A 17,566-nucleotide genomic window follows, 5' to 3' on the forward strand; every position below is an offset into this window, starting at 1 on the left:
TTTATAGACAATAATATATATGAGTTAAAAATTATCTCCAACAATTCTTTAGCTTGGCGACTATTGATCTGGAGGCAGGAAAGTTTCATTTTTCAAGGGTACATGGCTAAGGGAAGAATTGCCTGCTCTTGTGTAATCCAGAGAATGTGTCTTGCATGACATGGTCTCCTGAGTCTTGCATCTCCCCTGCCTTCCAGCAGGTCTTAAATCCCAGTGCCCTGGCCCTGGAATCTTGAATCCTGCTAACACAGACAGGATACCACAAATAAACCTCAGTGCCTCCCCTGCCCACAGCTCTGAAAGTTTAGCAGTGTCTGAAGTCAGACTAAGCCCATGCACACCACAGTTCCAAGATTTATTTAGTAAAAGACTAAATGGCAGTTCTCCCTCTCAACTGCTAATTGATAAGGCTAACTCCAGTCATCCCATTTTCTAATGCTTCTAGTGCATTTCCTGATAAAATTCCCCAAGATTCAACTCCTAAAGTAGCTTTCTCCAGCTCAAAAAATTTTAATGACTTTATGTTAAGCCCAGAAAAAGACCCAAGTCCTTAGACTAGCATTAAAAGCATTCTTCTGGGGGCCAGTGTTGTGGCATAGCGGGTAAAACCACCATCAGCAGTGCTAGCATCCCGTATGGGTGCTGGTTCGAGTCCCGGCTGCTCCACTTCCGATACAGCTCTCTGCATGTTAGTGTTTGTATGTTACTTCCTCTACAGGCTCACCAGCTGTGTGTCTTCCCTATACCAGCACAAAATCTTGCAACTACTACCTAAAATGACTGCTGTTGGAGGCATAAATAAGGTAGCAGGCAAAGATACATGAAGACACAAGTGTATCCAGTGACTTACATTGTGATCTGCCCCAGTACTTAGCATTGGTGGTCATCACTGGTGGTCACTGCCTAGGCATTGGATAAAGAAATGACAGACAGCAGGAGGACAAAATGAAAGGGAGGGAGAAAAAACAAGGAATGGAGGGATGAGCCCAAAGGGAGTCAAGATTTAAATCATGTGGCAGACCTGTCAGGTAATTTTTCTCTCTCAGACCACAGGGCAGAGGTGTGGGTGACTAATGTGTGTGCGCAAGAGTGATTTAGATGCCGAGACTCAGCTCTGATCAAGGAAAGGAGAAAAAAGTCCCATGTCCCAGGCAGTGGGGAGCCCTGTCCTCCGCAGAGAACTGAGTGATACAGAGGCAGCAGGGCCAAAGATCTGGTGCAAGTCAAATGCAGAAGTGCTGATGGCACCCTATTCCCCATGCATCTCAGTTCTGTGTTCAGCCCTGCCTCAGAAGCCAGCTCTGCACCAGTGTGGGTCCCAGGCCACTATCAGACACTTGTCTGCCCTTGTATAACTTGCACAAGCCTGGACCTTGAGCAACACACAGATTTAATGCCCTGGGAACACTCTGTCTTGGAGCCTGGTTGATGCTGGCAGATGGTCAAGCAGTATGGAGAGGCTGAGTGGAAGACAGGCACCTGCTGAGGCCAGCAGAGCTATCATACTGCAGCCAGTGAGTGAGGCATTGTTTGTTCAGCCTGGCTGAGTGTGCACACATTGGGAGACCCAGCCAACAGAAGGAGGAGCAGAGGCCAAAGGGGCTTCAGAATCAGGAGAGATAATAAATGATCATTATTCTTTTGGAGCAGTTTTGGAAGGAAGAGAAGGAGAGTTGTTATATAACAATAGAGAGCTCAGACAACAAGAAAAGAGCAAACTTGGAAATGTGTGATTATTTTTTTTAATATAGGTTGTATAACCTGGACTGTGATCCTAGCTCTTAGCTGAATATCCTTCCAGGAATTTACTGGTCTTCTACTAAGGCCATGGTCAAAACAGGTATCAGGAAGGGCATACTGCACCTGCTATGGAAACAGCTCTAATCTTCCTTCTGGGAAATTTGCATCTCCACTCTCTTAGGTGAGCAGAGATAAAGAAATATCCTCCAAACAAAGAAATCTTAAAATTTCCTTTGGAGACGGATGCTCCTGGATGGGAAGGAACAAGCCTTCGAGGGGATCTCGCCACTCTGTTTCCATTTTGCTTTTATATTGCTGCTGGCACATCTTCATATCATAAATGTATATCTCCACACACTTACAACAAAAGTTTTAAATTTCCTGTATAGATTGATGCCTCTGAATGAAGAGGTAGCATGGTTTATTTATCTCATTCTAGCCTCTCTATTTTCATTTTGCTATTGTATTGCTTTTGGCAAATCTACATATCATAAAAGGATATTTGTAGCTGCTTGCCTGAAGCTTGCTAATATCTTTTCAAACTTGCCTAAAACATAATTAAGATTACACAAGACAGTCATCATGGCTTGGGATCCAAATTGGGGACACCTAATTTGTCTGGTGCCCCAGAGCTCAACCAGGTAAAGCAATTTAGGCTGCTGAGATACATGCACATGTAGGCAGCCATACTTAGTAAATAAAAATGCACCCCATACCATTAAATTTGGAGGTTAGATAAATAAGGAATGATTTTTAGTGTCTCTCCGGTACAACATTTAGATATTCTTAGAGTCATATTTAACTGGATATCTGGTATTTTATCTGATAGCCCCATTATAGACCACAACAAGGTATGGGCAGGCCAGGTATGTTCCCTACAGTCAAACATTCTTTTTCTAAAAAAATTATTTATTTATTTATTATTTGAAAGGCAGAGGCACTGAGAGAGAGAGAGAGGTCTTCCATCCACTGGTTCACTCCCCAAATGGCCACAATGGCTGGAATTGGGCCGATCCAAAGCCAGGAACCAGGAGCTTCCTCCAAGTCTCCCCCATCAGTGCAGGGGCCCAAGGCCTTAGGCCATCTACTGCTTTCTCAGGCCATAGCAGAGAGCTGGATCAGAAGTGGAGCAGCCAGGACTAGAACCAGCGCCCATAAGGGATGCTGGCACTGCAGGTGGTGGCTTTACCTGCTATACCACAGCACAAGCCCCCATATATCCTTTTAAAAAATGATTTGCATATTTACTTATTTGAAAGAGTTACAGAGAGAGAGAAGGCACTTATGACCAATAATTCATGAATATTGTTTCATGTCACTGACATAACATCCTGGAGAGATATGAGTGCTGTCAGTTTGTTGGTGATGACACAGATATTGAGAGAAGAACTTGTCTAGGTCACAGAGCTGTTAAGTGGAGGCTGCACTCTCTGACCCAAATCTCCCAGGGTCCCAAGCCTAAGTCCCCAGAGTTCCACCTCATGCCGATCTCTAGCGAGGCAGGTGAGGAGGGCAGGGGGTGCAAGGAGGCCTTGAAATCCTTGCTATTTTCCTTGCACTCTCATGCCTCTTGTGTATCTCCTCCTTGCATGGCATTTGAGAGGCCTGTTGACAACAATGTACTTTATCGAGGACAAATGAAGGTAAGAGAGAGGTACAGTGTGGGAAAGACATAAACTGTGCCTCTTTTTGAATCTCTGAAGGCAGAATAAATCCTTACAGAGTGACCTGAACAGGCCCCTAGCCACTGGCTCTTGTCACATACAGATGGTAGCAGATTCCTCTTCCATGGGAAGGGAAGCACGGGGATTGCTTGGCAGTAGACGTGTGGTTAAGCACTCCTGCTTTGCTCACTCAGAGCCTAAGTGGAACGAAGTCTATCCTCACATGGAAGAGGCCCTTGGCACAAAGTAGAAACAGCAGGGCTCCTTGTTGGAGAGCACAGATGAAGTTCTGGAGTTGCTAAGGAAGGAACAGAGGGAGAGGAGAATGAGGACAAGGCCAAGGTCCAGTAAGTGATGGGCACCAGTGCTCTGTGGTCCTGACCTGTGCCACTTGGCAGTGAAGAGGAGCTTCAGCACGCAACAGAGAGGAACATGATTCCAGAAAAGTAGGGAAATATTTTCTCAGCCCTGCAGAGATTTTCTTTCCTAGAAGGAGCTGGCCAAGACTTAGATTCCAGATGTTTTCAGATTGGCTTATGTGTGGAGAAAGATGGCCACCTCTTAGGCAGGATGTGTGCCTTAGTCCATCTGAGCTGCTATAATTAAATATCACAAACAGAGTGGCATATAAACAACAGAAATGTGCTGCTCACAGTTCTGGAGGCTTGAAAGCCCTATGGCCAAAGCCCTAGGCAGTTCTCTGTCTACTGAGGGTCTCTTCTCTCCGTGATGTCTACCTATGGTGTCGCAGTCACATACTGGAAAGCAAAGGTGTTGAAGGAGATGAATGCTGCATTGTCACATGGCAGAAAAAGAAGTCACCTGGCTCCCCAGAACCCCTGCATGAAGTACTCATGCACTCGAGAGGACAGAGCCCTCATGCCCTAATCACCTCCCCAAAATCTACATCTTAGCTGCACCACAAGAGGGTGAAGTTTCAATGCATGGATTTGGGAGGAGACACCTTCCAACCATAGCCCTTTCCAAAGACCACACTTCTTCAAACCATCAAATTGGGCCAGATGATTTCAACATAGGAGTTTTGGGAGGACACAGACATCCAGACCACAGCATCAAATACTTCCCAACTTGGTTACAATTTTGCCTTCCTTCTCTTCTCATACTGAGAACTGAGAATAAACCAGTCAGCATTTTATCCTTGAATTTGACCTAAATCATTTTCTGGAAGGACGCTGACATGAAGGGAAAGCAATGGCCCAAAGCTGCACTGTGCAAATGATTCACAAAAGGCTCGTGTCCCTGTTGAAATATGTGGCCCTGCTCCTGGGAGCCCTGATACAGGAAAGTGTCATATCACGCTGCCAGTCACCCATAGATGTCTCTTAGGGTGGCTTCTTTCTAGGGTCCACACTTCCATCCCCTCCAGGATTAGGGCTCTAGGGAAAGACTCACAGGAGGAAAAACAGTGAATTCACTCAAAGAACTTCTGCTTAAATATGGATTTCCTTCCTGTAATCATGGAACTACCTCTTCAGTTTCTGGAATCATGAATTTGAATGGTGCATTTCTGGGAAGGGAGCTGGTAGATTTCAGTCAATTTTCAAAGAAATCCATAAGCCCCAAATATTCTACTTTATTGACTGAAATGTCACATATGAAGAAGTATTTGATGTGTTAACTGGAATAGAAACCATCTCTTATATTTTAGGGTAATTTGCAAGGGGCAGGTGGATCCATATATCTTGAGTAGCAACTGCATGTTGGGTAAATGTTGTTCTAGAATCTGACAGATTTTAACCCCTGGAGCCTTCATCTCTCACCCACCGCTACCATGATGATGGGTTGTGGGTTTCAGTCCCCCTGGCTCCTGTGTAAGTTGACCTGCACTGAGTGGAAGAGGATGGACACGTTAGCCATGGTCAGCCAGAGTCGATCACAGCAAGAGCATCCAGCTAGGTCTGCCTGATTCCAAAGCTGTGCTTCCTGTCACCTCTCCTTTCCTTCCCAGCCACAGGAAGCCCATTTGCTTCTTAGCTGTTGGACTGGTGCCTGCCATGTCCTTACCACCTGAACTCCTCTCTGGACTGCCTTCATGTGCCCTGGAATCCATTTGTCTATCCTTGCCCCAGTCTGGATGGAGAATTAACTGGCCCCTATCCAGGATGCCTTACTAAGTTGATGGATGAGTCCCAGTCTGTTTCCCCTTAGTGGGGTGATGCTGATGTGCAGGGCCCCAGACTCCTGACTCTGACAATGGTGGCTGGATGGCTATCTTGTCCTTTTTCCATGGACTTTCTTTACTTGGGTCATTTCTCTGTTTCTTCGCTGGTGCTTTTTCAGACCGTCTGTTTTATCACTGTCTCACCACTGACTTTTGAAAGAACACAAAGATAGGTGACTTCAGCTACTGGAAAACAGATGGAGGGATGGAAGGTGTGTGTGTGTGTGTGTGTGTGTGTGTGTGTAGGGTGAAGGAGAGCAATAGTCTAACATAAGAATCACCACTGTCCAAATTATATTTTTTCATTCATACATGTGACAAAAACATTGCACATAGCTACTGAACATATTCCCGAGTGTTTCTGGAGAGCTGAGTTGCAGGCCCACAGTAGTTGCTGAATAGCTGTTGTGTGGTTATGGGGAAGTCAAAAGGACATAGACATTGGAGAATAAAACACTTAAGTATCTATTCTGGATCTGTAACTTCCAAGCTCCAAGAGTTCGAGCTAATGCTATTGTCTGTGCAATAGACATAAAGTTATGCCCCACACAGAGCAGCAAGCAACAGGTGCAAAGCAGCTGCAGCAGGGTGTGGTGAGCTCCTGGGCCAGGAGAGCCCCTTTTGCTTCTGCTTCACCCACTCCTTCAAGGACACAGAGCCTCTGGGCAGGGTGAGGTTTTCCAGCCTCCTTGGTCTTGCAATTTCTCTGAGTGATTGATAGGCATTGCATGAAGATTTTATCACTTGGTGGAGGGTGAAAGTCACTCAATGATTAGCTGGGATCCTCCATTAAAACCCACTGCCCAAGACATTCTCTAATTACCCACAAATTCCTGTTGGGCTTTATAGTGTAATTGCTATTCATGGTCCAATTAAGGGGCAATTGCAAGCTGAGGGGAAAATGTGCTTTATTGCTTCAATTTTGAAATGCGTGTATCTCACATCCTCAATCTACTCCTGGCCTAAAGAGTTCCACAGTGAGTGCTGCCCATGCTGCTGCAATGGGGCTTGGGGACTGCCTTCCACTGCCAGAATCCTGGGGAGGAGCTCTTTGGCGGATAGCAGAACTTGTAACCAACCAGTCCTGGAAATTGTCCATAGCAAGACAGCAGAGGGACCCACAAGGGGACCTGTTCTTTCTCAAGGTGGACACGTTTAAGACTTTGAAGAGAAATAATCAGATCTTTTCAGAGCTACCTGGATGGTTACAGCCCTGCAAGGGTGAAACCAGGCCTCCCCTAAGGTAAGGCTCCTGCCAACACAGGAGAAACACCAATTCTGCTACTGCTCCTACTACACCATTATACTATCCTGGGCAAGTGCATGACGAAGGGACCGATCTGTTGATTGTTGCAACAAAACTTGGCAGAGCTTAATGAAGGATTAAGCAATATTCAATAAGTTTCTCTACTGAGTACTTCTGGGAGCATTCAGCTCTTTAATTTGCATTGTAAATCTCAAAAGAGGGCCTTGAAGCGTCCAGGAGCACAGTGGCCAGGAGTGCAGACTTTGAAGTCAGAGACACCTGGGTGCAAACATCTGATTCAGCTCTGCTGGGCCTCTTGACTCCCTGCATATAGAATAGGGCTTCCTTCAGAGATTTATGTGCGAGGATTAAATGAGACAATATATGAAAATTGCTTACCAGAGTATGTGCACTCAAAAATTGGATGAAAGTTAACTTATCATTATTCTTATTTTTATTTTTACTACACTTGATCTTAGCCAAAAGGCCAAGAAGTGATTCTTATTTTTAAAAAGAAATGGGGTCATATTGTTCCATGGTAGCTGTTCAGAGCCTCTCTTCTGAAAAACTGGAGAATCCTATGGAGAGGACCAACACCTCTCCAGAAGATTCCTCTAGGAAAACCCGCAGGTGCTAAAGTAGGAACTGAGGGTGGATGCTAGGTAGAGAAGAGCAGATTCCATTGCATTTTGTATGCAATTCACATTTCTCAATGGACACATAAGGACCCTGATGGGAGGGGTTGTTGGTTTACCATGAATAGATCAATCAAATGTGCCTGAGGAAGACAATTTCCTGAGGAAAAGCAAGGAAAATCCCCAAGAGGACTGGGATTTGTGTGAAATTCAGAATATATCCAAGTAGGGGTAGAACAGAAACATGGGGTGGTGATCCAGCATCTACTGGGGATCAGATTACACCCTTGATTAACTGGGAACTGTCACATTGTCCAAAAGGATGGGAGCTGTTGACTAGTCATTGCTCTAAGGGACATTGTGGTAGATGCTATGTCTGAGGTTCTCAGGGTGATCCCAATTCCCACCTTCAACAAGGGCCCTGGGAGGTGGAACCAGCACTGATCTCCAAGCACTGCCAAGCTTTCAGGGGATGGCCAAAGGCTTCCACCAGCTGCAGAAGCACTCCCGAGGCTTGGCCTACATGCAGGAGGATGTGCTTGGTGTTCCTTTATCTGTCAGAAGCCAGGGGTCTCATCCTTGAGAAACAGATGGCTAAGCTGCTTTCCTCTATTTCATCAAAGAGCCTGCTACCTGTAGAACAGAATACGTCAAAGACTTCGTTTCCTGTGAGCTTGGTCCCATGGTTGCCAGGTTCCATTGGTGAAGCACTGTCTGTCCACATGCTGGTCCATTTATCTCTGTTGCAGATTTTCCCAGAGACATGCGGGGGTGGTGCTCATAGATCTTCTCATTTGTGTTGATTTTGCATGCATAACAATGATCTGTCAGCTTTCATTTCCTTTAATGACTTTCTGGATGGGAAATGCTCCCTTGTGGAGTCCGTTTCTCATGCAGGCCTGACTTCACAAGTAGAACTAGTCTGCTATAGTGCTGGCCTAAAAAAAATCCTCCCTCCTCTTTTACAGACTAGCAGGAACCCCCAGTCCAAAGGAAGAAGGTAGCAGGGGTAAAGAGTCAGACAAAGATATTACTTAGAGATCTGCCACTAAGTGTCTGGCATTGGACAAGTCACTTAAATGCTGAATGCCTCAGTCTCCTCATCTGTAAGATGGAGATACTGCCTACAAACCCTGTGTGACTGTGGTCAGGATTATGTTACAGTAATACTAGAGCTCTTCAAAAAGCCTGTAGAAGTGCACGTCATGGGAAATCTATGTATGGATTTCAATTTTTTTGCACCAAAATAAACATCTTCTTGTTCCATTTTTTCACCAAGTTTTTGAATTATGTGTCAGATGGTCTCTTTCACCTGAGTTCTCCAGAGATGGACAAATATCAGGAAATGCAAACATCCCAAAAGCATAACAGACACGTGAAACCATCTATTGTGCTTAATTGTTTGCATTTCTCTCTTACCTCTAGATTGCGGGTTTCTTATGGGCAAGAGCTGTGTCTCATTTTCATCTGAGTCCCTGGTAATCAGTAATGTGTAAACACTTGTGGGACAAATGTAAATGCAGCTCTATGCAGAGGCTGGATCAAGGCCAGTGGCTCCTACTGCAGGAGCTATCCAGCCTAGAGTTGATGGAGCCTTCAGGGGAAAGGCATGAGCCCCAGGGGAAAGGCAATAATCCTATGGTATCTGAGGCCCTGAAAGGAGAACAACACAGCTCTGGGAAGATGGAAGCCCACCCAGGAGGCCGTGAGAGAAGGTGGGAGCTGATCACCAAAGGAACTGGACCAGGACCAGCAGTACTGTGCTCATCAGGTGCCGAGGGTAAGGAGAGGGCAGGACACTGAGCAGGCTCCTGAGTGCTTACATGATCTTGTCTGTGGCCCATGCAGGAGTCATGGCATAAAGCCCTTCACAGAGAATGAGTCTGCCAGGGTTTACACTCTCCTTTGCACCTCAAGGGACTCGTAGCACAGGAAGTTGCTACCCTCTGAATAGGTCCTGCAGCTACTTGGCTGAGGTGTAAGGACAGGAGGCCTGGCAGGGTCACAGTACACACACACACACACACACACACAAATGCACCATTGTTACAATGGGAGGAGCCATGCACCATGCATCGACCTCCCCAATCACACTTCTGGAAGTAGAGGTGGGCGGGAGTGGGACTGCAGACTTCCAGCCACTCTCACCTGAAATGTTCAACATGGCAAGGAAGCTTCCCTGGGTGGAGGGATGGGACACCTTTCTGATTCTATAGGAGGATACTGGAAAGCGAGAGGCAGAAGAGGAGGAGATGGGAACTAGAAGTGGGAGTGAGGACCCACTACAAGTCACACGGCCTCCAACATGAAGCCCCAGCCTAGTGCTAAATGGCTGTTGGTTTCCAATGCCCAATGAAGAGGAATGCGTCTTAAGTTCTTGTTAATATTCTGCCCAGGTAATGCCTGGGCAGTGGGGGTGGGGTACTTGTATGCATCACAAGACCCTGTCCTGTGCAGCTTCATCATGGGAGGCTGTATGGCAATCAAGTCATTGCCATGTTGGCTCCCATTAGGCTTGATGGAGATTATTATTCTCCAGCTACTGAATCAACCCAGGCGAGTGCCTTTCCTCTGATGAGCTATGCAGCCTTGCCTGGCAAATCCCCTTCAATGAGTGATGCATTAAGGGAATTGTTGGGAAGGGAGTTACCCTGGTAGGCTCACGCAGGCCTTCTGCAGGGCCCCAGGCAGGTGCACCTCGGTCCCTGCAACTCCTCCTGTGATGGTCCCACAGGAGCAGCCAGACACCGCTATCCAGTTATTGGGCCACATTCTATACAGGGAAATGGAGGGTAATAAAATAGCACCTCACATTTGAAAAATGCTTTACAGTTCCCTAAGTGCTTTTCATGCCTCTCAACTGACTCAGTCCTCAGAATACCCTTCTGTGTGCATCTGGGAAATATCCCATTGGACAGAAAAGCATTCTGCATGGCCGAGTCTCCTGCCTGACATCCTGCAGCAGCTCCTCCAAAGCCTGTCTCAGTGGTTTTTCTTCCGAGGGACACAGCTCCAGGAGACAGGGAAAGAGGCACTCTGTGGCTGTCCATTGTCCTCCACGTGCAATCGACAGATGCGCTGTGCTCAAGTTAACCCTCAACCTCTCACTCACCTCCAGCCTCACTCTTCTACTCTGCCTCACCTCCCCCTGGCTCCCCTCCACTGGCTCCCTGGTGCTCTCTGCAGAAGGCAGCAAGGTGACCAAAAGGTGTTTTCCTTAAAGCACAAATACAAGCATGTTCCCTTGCTACCCGTGGATCCGAGGACAACGTCCAAGATCTGGCCTGGCCTGCCTCCTGGATGTCTGTGTGTCCGGGCTCCTTACCTGGGTCCTTTACAGATCCAGAGGCCTCTCCCTTCTGGGCCCTCACTCAGGTGCTTGCTTTCCCGGCACTATCGTGATTATAATTATTGCAATAATGATAATAACAGCAAGAATCAGGAAGGTGATGATGAGCATATTTCATTGATGGTTTTACTATCAGTTATTTAATTTACATATATGTTTAAACATCCAGGCATAGGCACAGAATGTCTGTTAAAATACAGGCACCTGCCCACTGAGCAGATCTCAGTTCCAATGTTACTTTTCAGAGAGGCCTTCCCCACAAGCCTCCCTAAAATTATCTCCCCTCCGCTGCCACTTGTCACTCTTTATCCTGTCACTATATTTTGTCACAGCTCATTTTCTGTACGTATCTGCATGGGATTGTCCTGTCTGCAGTGCCCCTGCCATTGACAGAGTTCAAGCTACTTGAGAACAATGACAGGGTGTCAGGTGAAATTTCATGTGTCAATTTGACTGGGTTAAGGAATATCCAGATAGTTGGTAAAACATTGTATCTGCGTGTGTCTGTCTGTGGGGATGTTTCTGGAAGAGATTAGCATTTGAATGGGGAGAAGGCAAAAAAACTAGCCCTTACCTATGTGGGTGGGTACCAGCCTACCTGTCCAGGACCCAAACAGAGTAAAAAGGAAGAAGAAAGGAATTTGCTCTGTTTGAGCTGGGGTGTTCATCTTCACCTGGCCTTGGACACTTGTGCTCCTGGTTCTTGGGCCTTTAGATGTGGACTGAATTGCAACCCCAGTTTCAGTGGCTTTCATCACATCATAGGATATCTTAGGCTCCATAATTATGTTACTGGTCCCTCATAAGAAATCAATCTATCTATTATATATCTATCTATCTATCTACCATCCATCATCTACCATCTGTCATTTATCTATGTATTCATCATCTATCCATCTTATTTAGTTCTGTTTCTCTGGAGGACTGCCTCATATGTCACGCTGGTGTACTCAGTGGCCCCATGCCTAGAAAATGCCTTTTGTCATGGCATTGAATGAGTCAGGACCACTTGGATGATGAGTTAACTTGCCTGATGTCATTAAATGGTAGAGCTAAGAGTGGATGTGGGGTTTCCTGACCCTAAAACCAGCATCTAATCTCAGTGTCACAGAGAATTTATTTTCTGTTGTCCCCACATCAGTTTGACTCAGCACACAAGAGTTCACTTGCTCATCAAATCTACGAGAGGCCCCTGCCCTAGGACTTACCCTGTCTGTACAATCCCCATTCCTGTCTCTCTAAACTACAAGCCACTTGTCATCAGGGATGGCCAATACTAGTTCTTGGCATGGTAACTGCAATCAAGAAGGTTCTGCCATTGTGGAGTAAGTGTGAAGAAAAGTAAGCTCACTTGGGCTTAGCATCACTTTAGACCAGTGCTGCACAAAGTGAGGTCACTGGGAGTTTGTTATAAATGCAGATTCTCTGGCCCATCCAGACATACTGAGACAGAAATTCTGGGGATTGAACCCAATGCTCTGTGTTGTGATCCTGACACATGCTAAACTTTGAGAATCATGGTTTTAAATCAAGGACTGACATCACTAAACAGATTTAACACAGATTCTCTCAGGCCATGGGGTGGTGCTGTCTCAGCACTGCAGGTAGAATCAGGTGCAATCACCAAGCCCCTGCTTGAACAATCAGCTACTGCTTGCCCTGCTACTTGGTGCATGCACGCAAGCCCTTCCTGTGTGGTGTTCTGCTGCTTCCCATAGGAATCTTGGTTGAGTCTGTGACTTGACTTAGTGCTCTGCTAGGAAGGTGAAGCTGCCCCTACTCTCTCAGGTGCTGTCTAATGCCCTGTTTTGCTTCTTTTGGTCTTCTGCCCCTGTTAAACTGGATTAATACTACTACCCAGGCTCCTGATGGAGAACTACCACCCTTCTTCAATGCCAGTCCAGAATGGAATGGCCCTCTGGGGATGCAGGGCTGGTGGCTGACTTTCTTTATAGTCAGGCACACAGACAAGTTTTTGCCCTGAGCTCTGTCTCCACCTGTGCCTGGGTACTCTCCCAAAATGTCAGGCCTGACAATCAGCCTGTGGAGGGGCCAGGTTTTCAGGGTGCAAGTCACTCTTCACTGTGCCTTTATCCTGGCCCCTAGCAGCAAGAGACACCTTCCCTCTGAAATCTGTCCATTTCATCCTTGAAAAGCTCAGGCCATTAGGATGCCCTCTTAGCACAGCACAACCTATCCCTCTAGAAGGTCTGCCCATGGCTTCTGCCCCTACCGGCCCACGTAGCTTCCCTTCCCTGTAATCCCCTGCTCCAAGGACACACTGATGACTCCCCAGGTACCACCATCACCCTGGGGATGCTTCAAGCACTATCTGCTTTGATCATCACTCACTATGAATGTTAAGCATGTTTAATGAAATGGAGACAAAAGGCTCAAGTCACACAGTTCTACCCAGCCAGGCTGCCATGTTTCCAGCTTGGGGAAACATGATGACAGATGGGACAGGTCTGTGTTGGGGACTGTCTGGAGCAACCCAGAAGCTTAGCTCTGAGCACAGGAACGTTCCTACTTCGGATCACTTCATTGTATTTTTAGTATATGCCCTGTGGGGTTACAAGCTTGGAAAGCACGTGAACCTTCTCACAGCCTTGCAGATGCGTTACAGGGACATGGGACAGAACACTGACAAAGGAAGGGGGCATGACGAGGCTGAAGGCAATTTTTTTAGGTTAAAACATCTAGGCTTGGGACAAGGTCTCTGCTGCAGTTCTTCATCCGTGTGTGTGTGTGACTTCCTAGAGGTTCCAGCCTATCTCCTCCAGCCACAGGAGATGTCAGTCTCTCCTGAGTGGCACCATTGTGGAAAAAAATCATGAGCAACACCCTCCCCTTGTGTTTCGTTAGATTTGGAGCTCATCATTGCTTCTGTGCATCATACTGAAGTGTAGACCCTTGAATAACTCTGGGATATCAATGTGAGTTCTAGAATCAGACAAAAAGTAGTGCTAAATCTCTGTCGCCCACTAACTCTAGAACAGTGAAAAAATCACTTTATCTCCTCACATTTCAAATTTCCCCAGTTCTAAAATGAGTGGGGGCAGGCATTTGGTCTAGTGGTTAAGATACCAGATGGAATGCTGGCATTCCATCAGATTGCCTGAGTTTGAGTCCCAGCTCTATGCCCGATTCCATCTTCCTGCTAATGCACAGTCTTGGTGGCAGCAGATGACGGCTTAGCTAGTTGGGTTCCTGCCTCCCATGTGGGAGAGACCTGGACAGAGTACCTGACTCCTGACCTCAGCCTCAGTCCAGGGATGCTGCAGACATTTAGGGGTCAAACTAGTGGATGGGAGATGATTCCCCCCTCTGTCTTTCTCTGTGTCCCAGATAAATAAATGAAGAAATAAATCTTTTTGAAATAAGGTAGGTATAAGAATAAAAACCACAGACCTCTTTGAAAGATGAAGAGAAGTAATTCATGTGAGGTAATAGCAAATATTGACATTAGTATTAAATGACTTTCCTAGCCTAACTCCTTTTTCTGGGTCCTCCATCACTGCCTCCCAGGTTCACAATGCTCTTACCTGATGCTTCACTCACATGATCCAGTTTCACACTAGCTTCGCATTTTTTTAAATATGTATTTATTTATTTGAAAGGCATATAAATAAAGTTAAAGGGAGAGATAGGGAGGGAGGGAAAGAGGGAGAGACAGAGAGAGAGAGAGAAAGGGAGAGAGAGAGAGAAATCTTCCATCTGCTGATTCACTCCCCAAATGGCCCCTGGGGCTAGGCCAGGCCAAATCCAGGATCCTGGAAGCACTTCGGGGGTCTCCCATGTCAGCAGCAGAGGCCCAAGCACTTAGGTCATTTTCTACAGTCTTCTAAGGCACATTAGCTGGGAACTGGATTGGAAGTGAAGCAGACAGAACTAGAAGCAAAACTCATATTGGATGCTGGCATCACAGGTGGCAGTTTAACCTGCTCAACCACAATACCAGCTCTTGGTTTCACATTCTTATATCATTTTGTGCTACACCCATTCTTGATGGTTGTTCCCAGGTGCAGATTTCTTGCTTTCTTTTAACTTTCTTTTGTGCCTTGAAATTCCACCTTCTCTACCCAATACTTTGGGGCTCTTCTTGCCTTGAAACCCTAGACCTGACTCGACCCATGAACCATTGGATTTTGCTTGCAATGTCTCAATTCAGTGTTGAGAAAGGTTTAAGGGTTCAAGTAGAAAAAAGCCAATGGATGGGATCTAAAATGCTTTTCTACTATGGAATATGCATGCTGTCATATTTTCAGTCTCGAGAATGAAGCAAGAAGGCTGGGCCTTGTGGCACAGCAGGTTAAGGCACCACTTCCTGTAAGGGTGCCCACATTCTGTACCAGAGTGCTTGGAATGGAGCACTTCCTATCCAGCTTCTAGCTAACGTGCATCCTGGAAGGCAGCAAGTGATAGTACAAGTACTTGGGTCCTTAATACCTAGGTGGGAGACAATGATGGAGTTTCTAGTTCCTAGCTTTAGTATGGTCCAGCCCCAAGATACTGTGGGCATTTTGGGAGTGAGTAAGTACATGGAAAAATCTCTCTCTCTCTCTCTCTCTCTCTCTCTCTCTCTCTCTCTCTCCCCCCTCTTTTTCTCTCTTTTCCTGTCACTCTACTTTTCAAATAAATAAAAAGGAATAAGTAAGCATTAATGAAATAATGAGGCATGATGCTATTTTGCTAAAGATAGGTAGGGAAGTCTGCTTCTCCTGGCTTCCCACAATAACTCTGGGTTTGACCAAACCAGCTGGCTAGGTGAGGGCCGAGACATAAGAAGGCATCCACAAAAAATGTAGGCTAGACCTTGGAGCCTCTGAAGAAGACTAATGAATCAGGGAACTGAGTGAGGAATGAATGGGCACCACTGAGCTCCAGGGCAGGTGGCAATGTGTTCACAGGTGGCCAGGCTCTGGGGCTGGAAATGAATGCTCTCAGCTGGGTTTCTCCCCAGCTTCTCTTTGTGAGTGCTCATGACTCATTCCCACAACAACGTACACCTTGACCCTGAACTCTGGACTCTTGCCAACTCTTCATGACTTAGCCTGGTCTTTTCACCCTTTAAGGGCTATAACAGGCTGAGAAACTCAGATATTCCTGGTGCTGGACCATCTAGAGATGGGTGATACGCAGTGGTCCAATCAGTTCAGAGGGACTGGGCAACCAGACCTGGACCTGAGGACAAGCTTCACTACATATCAGTTGAATGACTTGGGCAGTGAGTTTTTGGAGTCCACAAACCTGTTTCCATGAGGTAGGTCATATTCTTATGTGTACAATGATTAAATGATAGAACAAATGAAAATCTTCTAGCATAGTCTGACACGTAATAGGATTATTAAAAGCTTGTATCGTCAACCTATTTCTAGTAGCTATGGTGTTGGAATAGGAGTAGAATCCAAGTTATTATATGTTGTACTCTCACAAATCATCTGTTAGGGCCCCACTCCATGAAAAGACATTGTATTCAGCTCTGTGGGCAATAAAAAGAAACAAAGATGGATTTACAAGCTTCAGCAATTCATGAACAGCTAGGAGAGATAAGGGAAATGATGGCTATAGAAGAAGCATAGTGAGCCCTAGACAAAGACGTCTAAAACTGCTGTGCCTTTGGAGGAGAAAAGGTGACTCGCTTTTACCAAGTGTCTGCTTTGTCCTAGGAATTATGTTAGGAGCTTTCAACCCTTATTTCCTGTAATCCTCCCAGCTACATCATTGAGTAGCTCCTAACCCCATTCAGTAGTTGTGGGGCTGGTGTTGGACACAGCATTTAAACTGCTGCCTTGGGTATATGTATTATATATTGGAGTGTATGGTTCACATCTCAGCCTTCCATTCCTGATTAAGTTTCCTGCTTTGTGCCTGGGAGGCAGTGGATGATGGACTTGGTTCCCTGCTTGGGGACTTGGTTCCCTGCTACCCATATGAGAGAACTGTATGGAGTTCCTGGCTGTTGGCTTTGGTCTAGGTCAGCCTTGAATGCTAGCTGCTGTTGGCATTCGAAGAGTGAACCCATAGTTGGAAGATATCTCTCTTTGTCACTCTGCCTTTCAAATACATAAATAAATCTTGATAGAAATAATTGTGAAAACTGAAGCTCAGAAGAGTCAAATGACTTTCCATGGCAGGGGTGGGAGAACTCTGCTATTGCTGTAATTTTTCATTGGATAAAAGGAAAACTACAAGTAATTCTGCAAAAGACAGGTGGGCATCATGGACATTTTATTGTGGCAATGGTAACTGTGGAAACAGAAGCCTAGCTTCTCTTATTGGTGCTGAATGTAGATAGCATGGGCTGGGCTGTACAAGGAAGCTCATGTGTGATCTCTGATGACTACAATGGGAAAGCATCCAATGAAGATTCATTAGAAAGTACCCAGAATATCTTCATGAGAAAAGGGGCTGTGGGTACTTCCTAAATTGTGGCCTCAGAAAGTAGACCATGAATAACAACAGAAGTAAATAATTTTTAGAAAATTCAGAAGAATAACAAAAAAGAACTTGGTTGACAAGCACAATGGTTGGATCCATTAGATAAAAGGAAGGGAGCAATAACATTTACCTGGAATTTATCAGGTATGCCATAATTTTGCATGGTGCATTTGCACACAATGATTGGGCATTCAATGGGAGAATATTTAGAGGGGGTGACATTGGACCTAGAGAAACAAAAGCAGTATCCAGAGTGGAATGAGGATGCAGTCAGAGAGCTGCCAGGAGTGGCCGTATTGACAGAACCTG

General features: G+C 45.9%; 1 long non-coding RNA gene and 1 pseudogene across 1 annotated transcript in view; both read right to left on the minus strand.

Moving 5' to 3' along the window:
• LOC127488767 (uncharacterized) overlaps window positions 1–17,566 on the minus strand; it is a 346,163-nt gene that overhangs the window by 32,362 nt on the left and 296,235 nt on the right. The window lies entirely within an intron of this gene.
• Window positions 7,233–7,331, minus strand: LOC127485434 (U2 spliceosomal RNA; annotated as a pseudogene).

The sequence above is a fragment of the Oryctolagus cuniculus genome, chromosome 15 (assembly GCF_051225735.1).
Source record: "Oryctolagus cuniculus isolate XC-2025 breed Fujian yellow rabbit chromosome 15, ASM5122573v1, whole genome shotgun sequence".
Classification (NCBI taxonomy): domain Eukaryota; kingdom Metazoa; phylum Chordata; class Mammalia; order Lagomorpha; family Leporidae; genus Oryctolagus; species Oryctolagus cuniculus.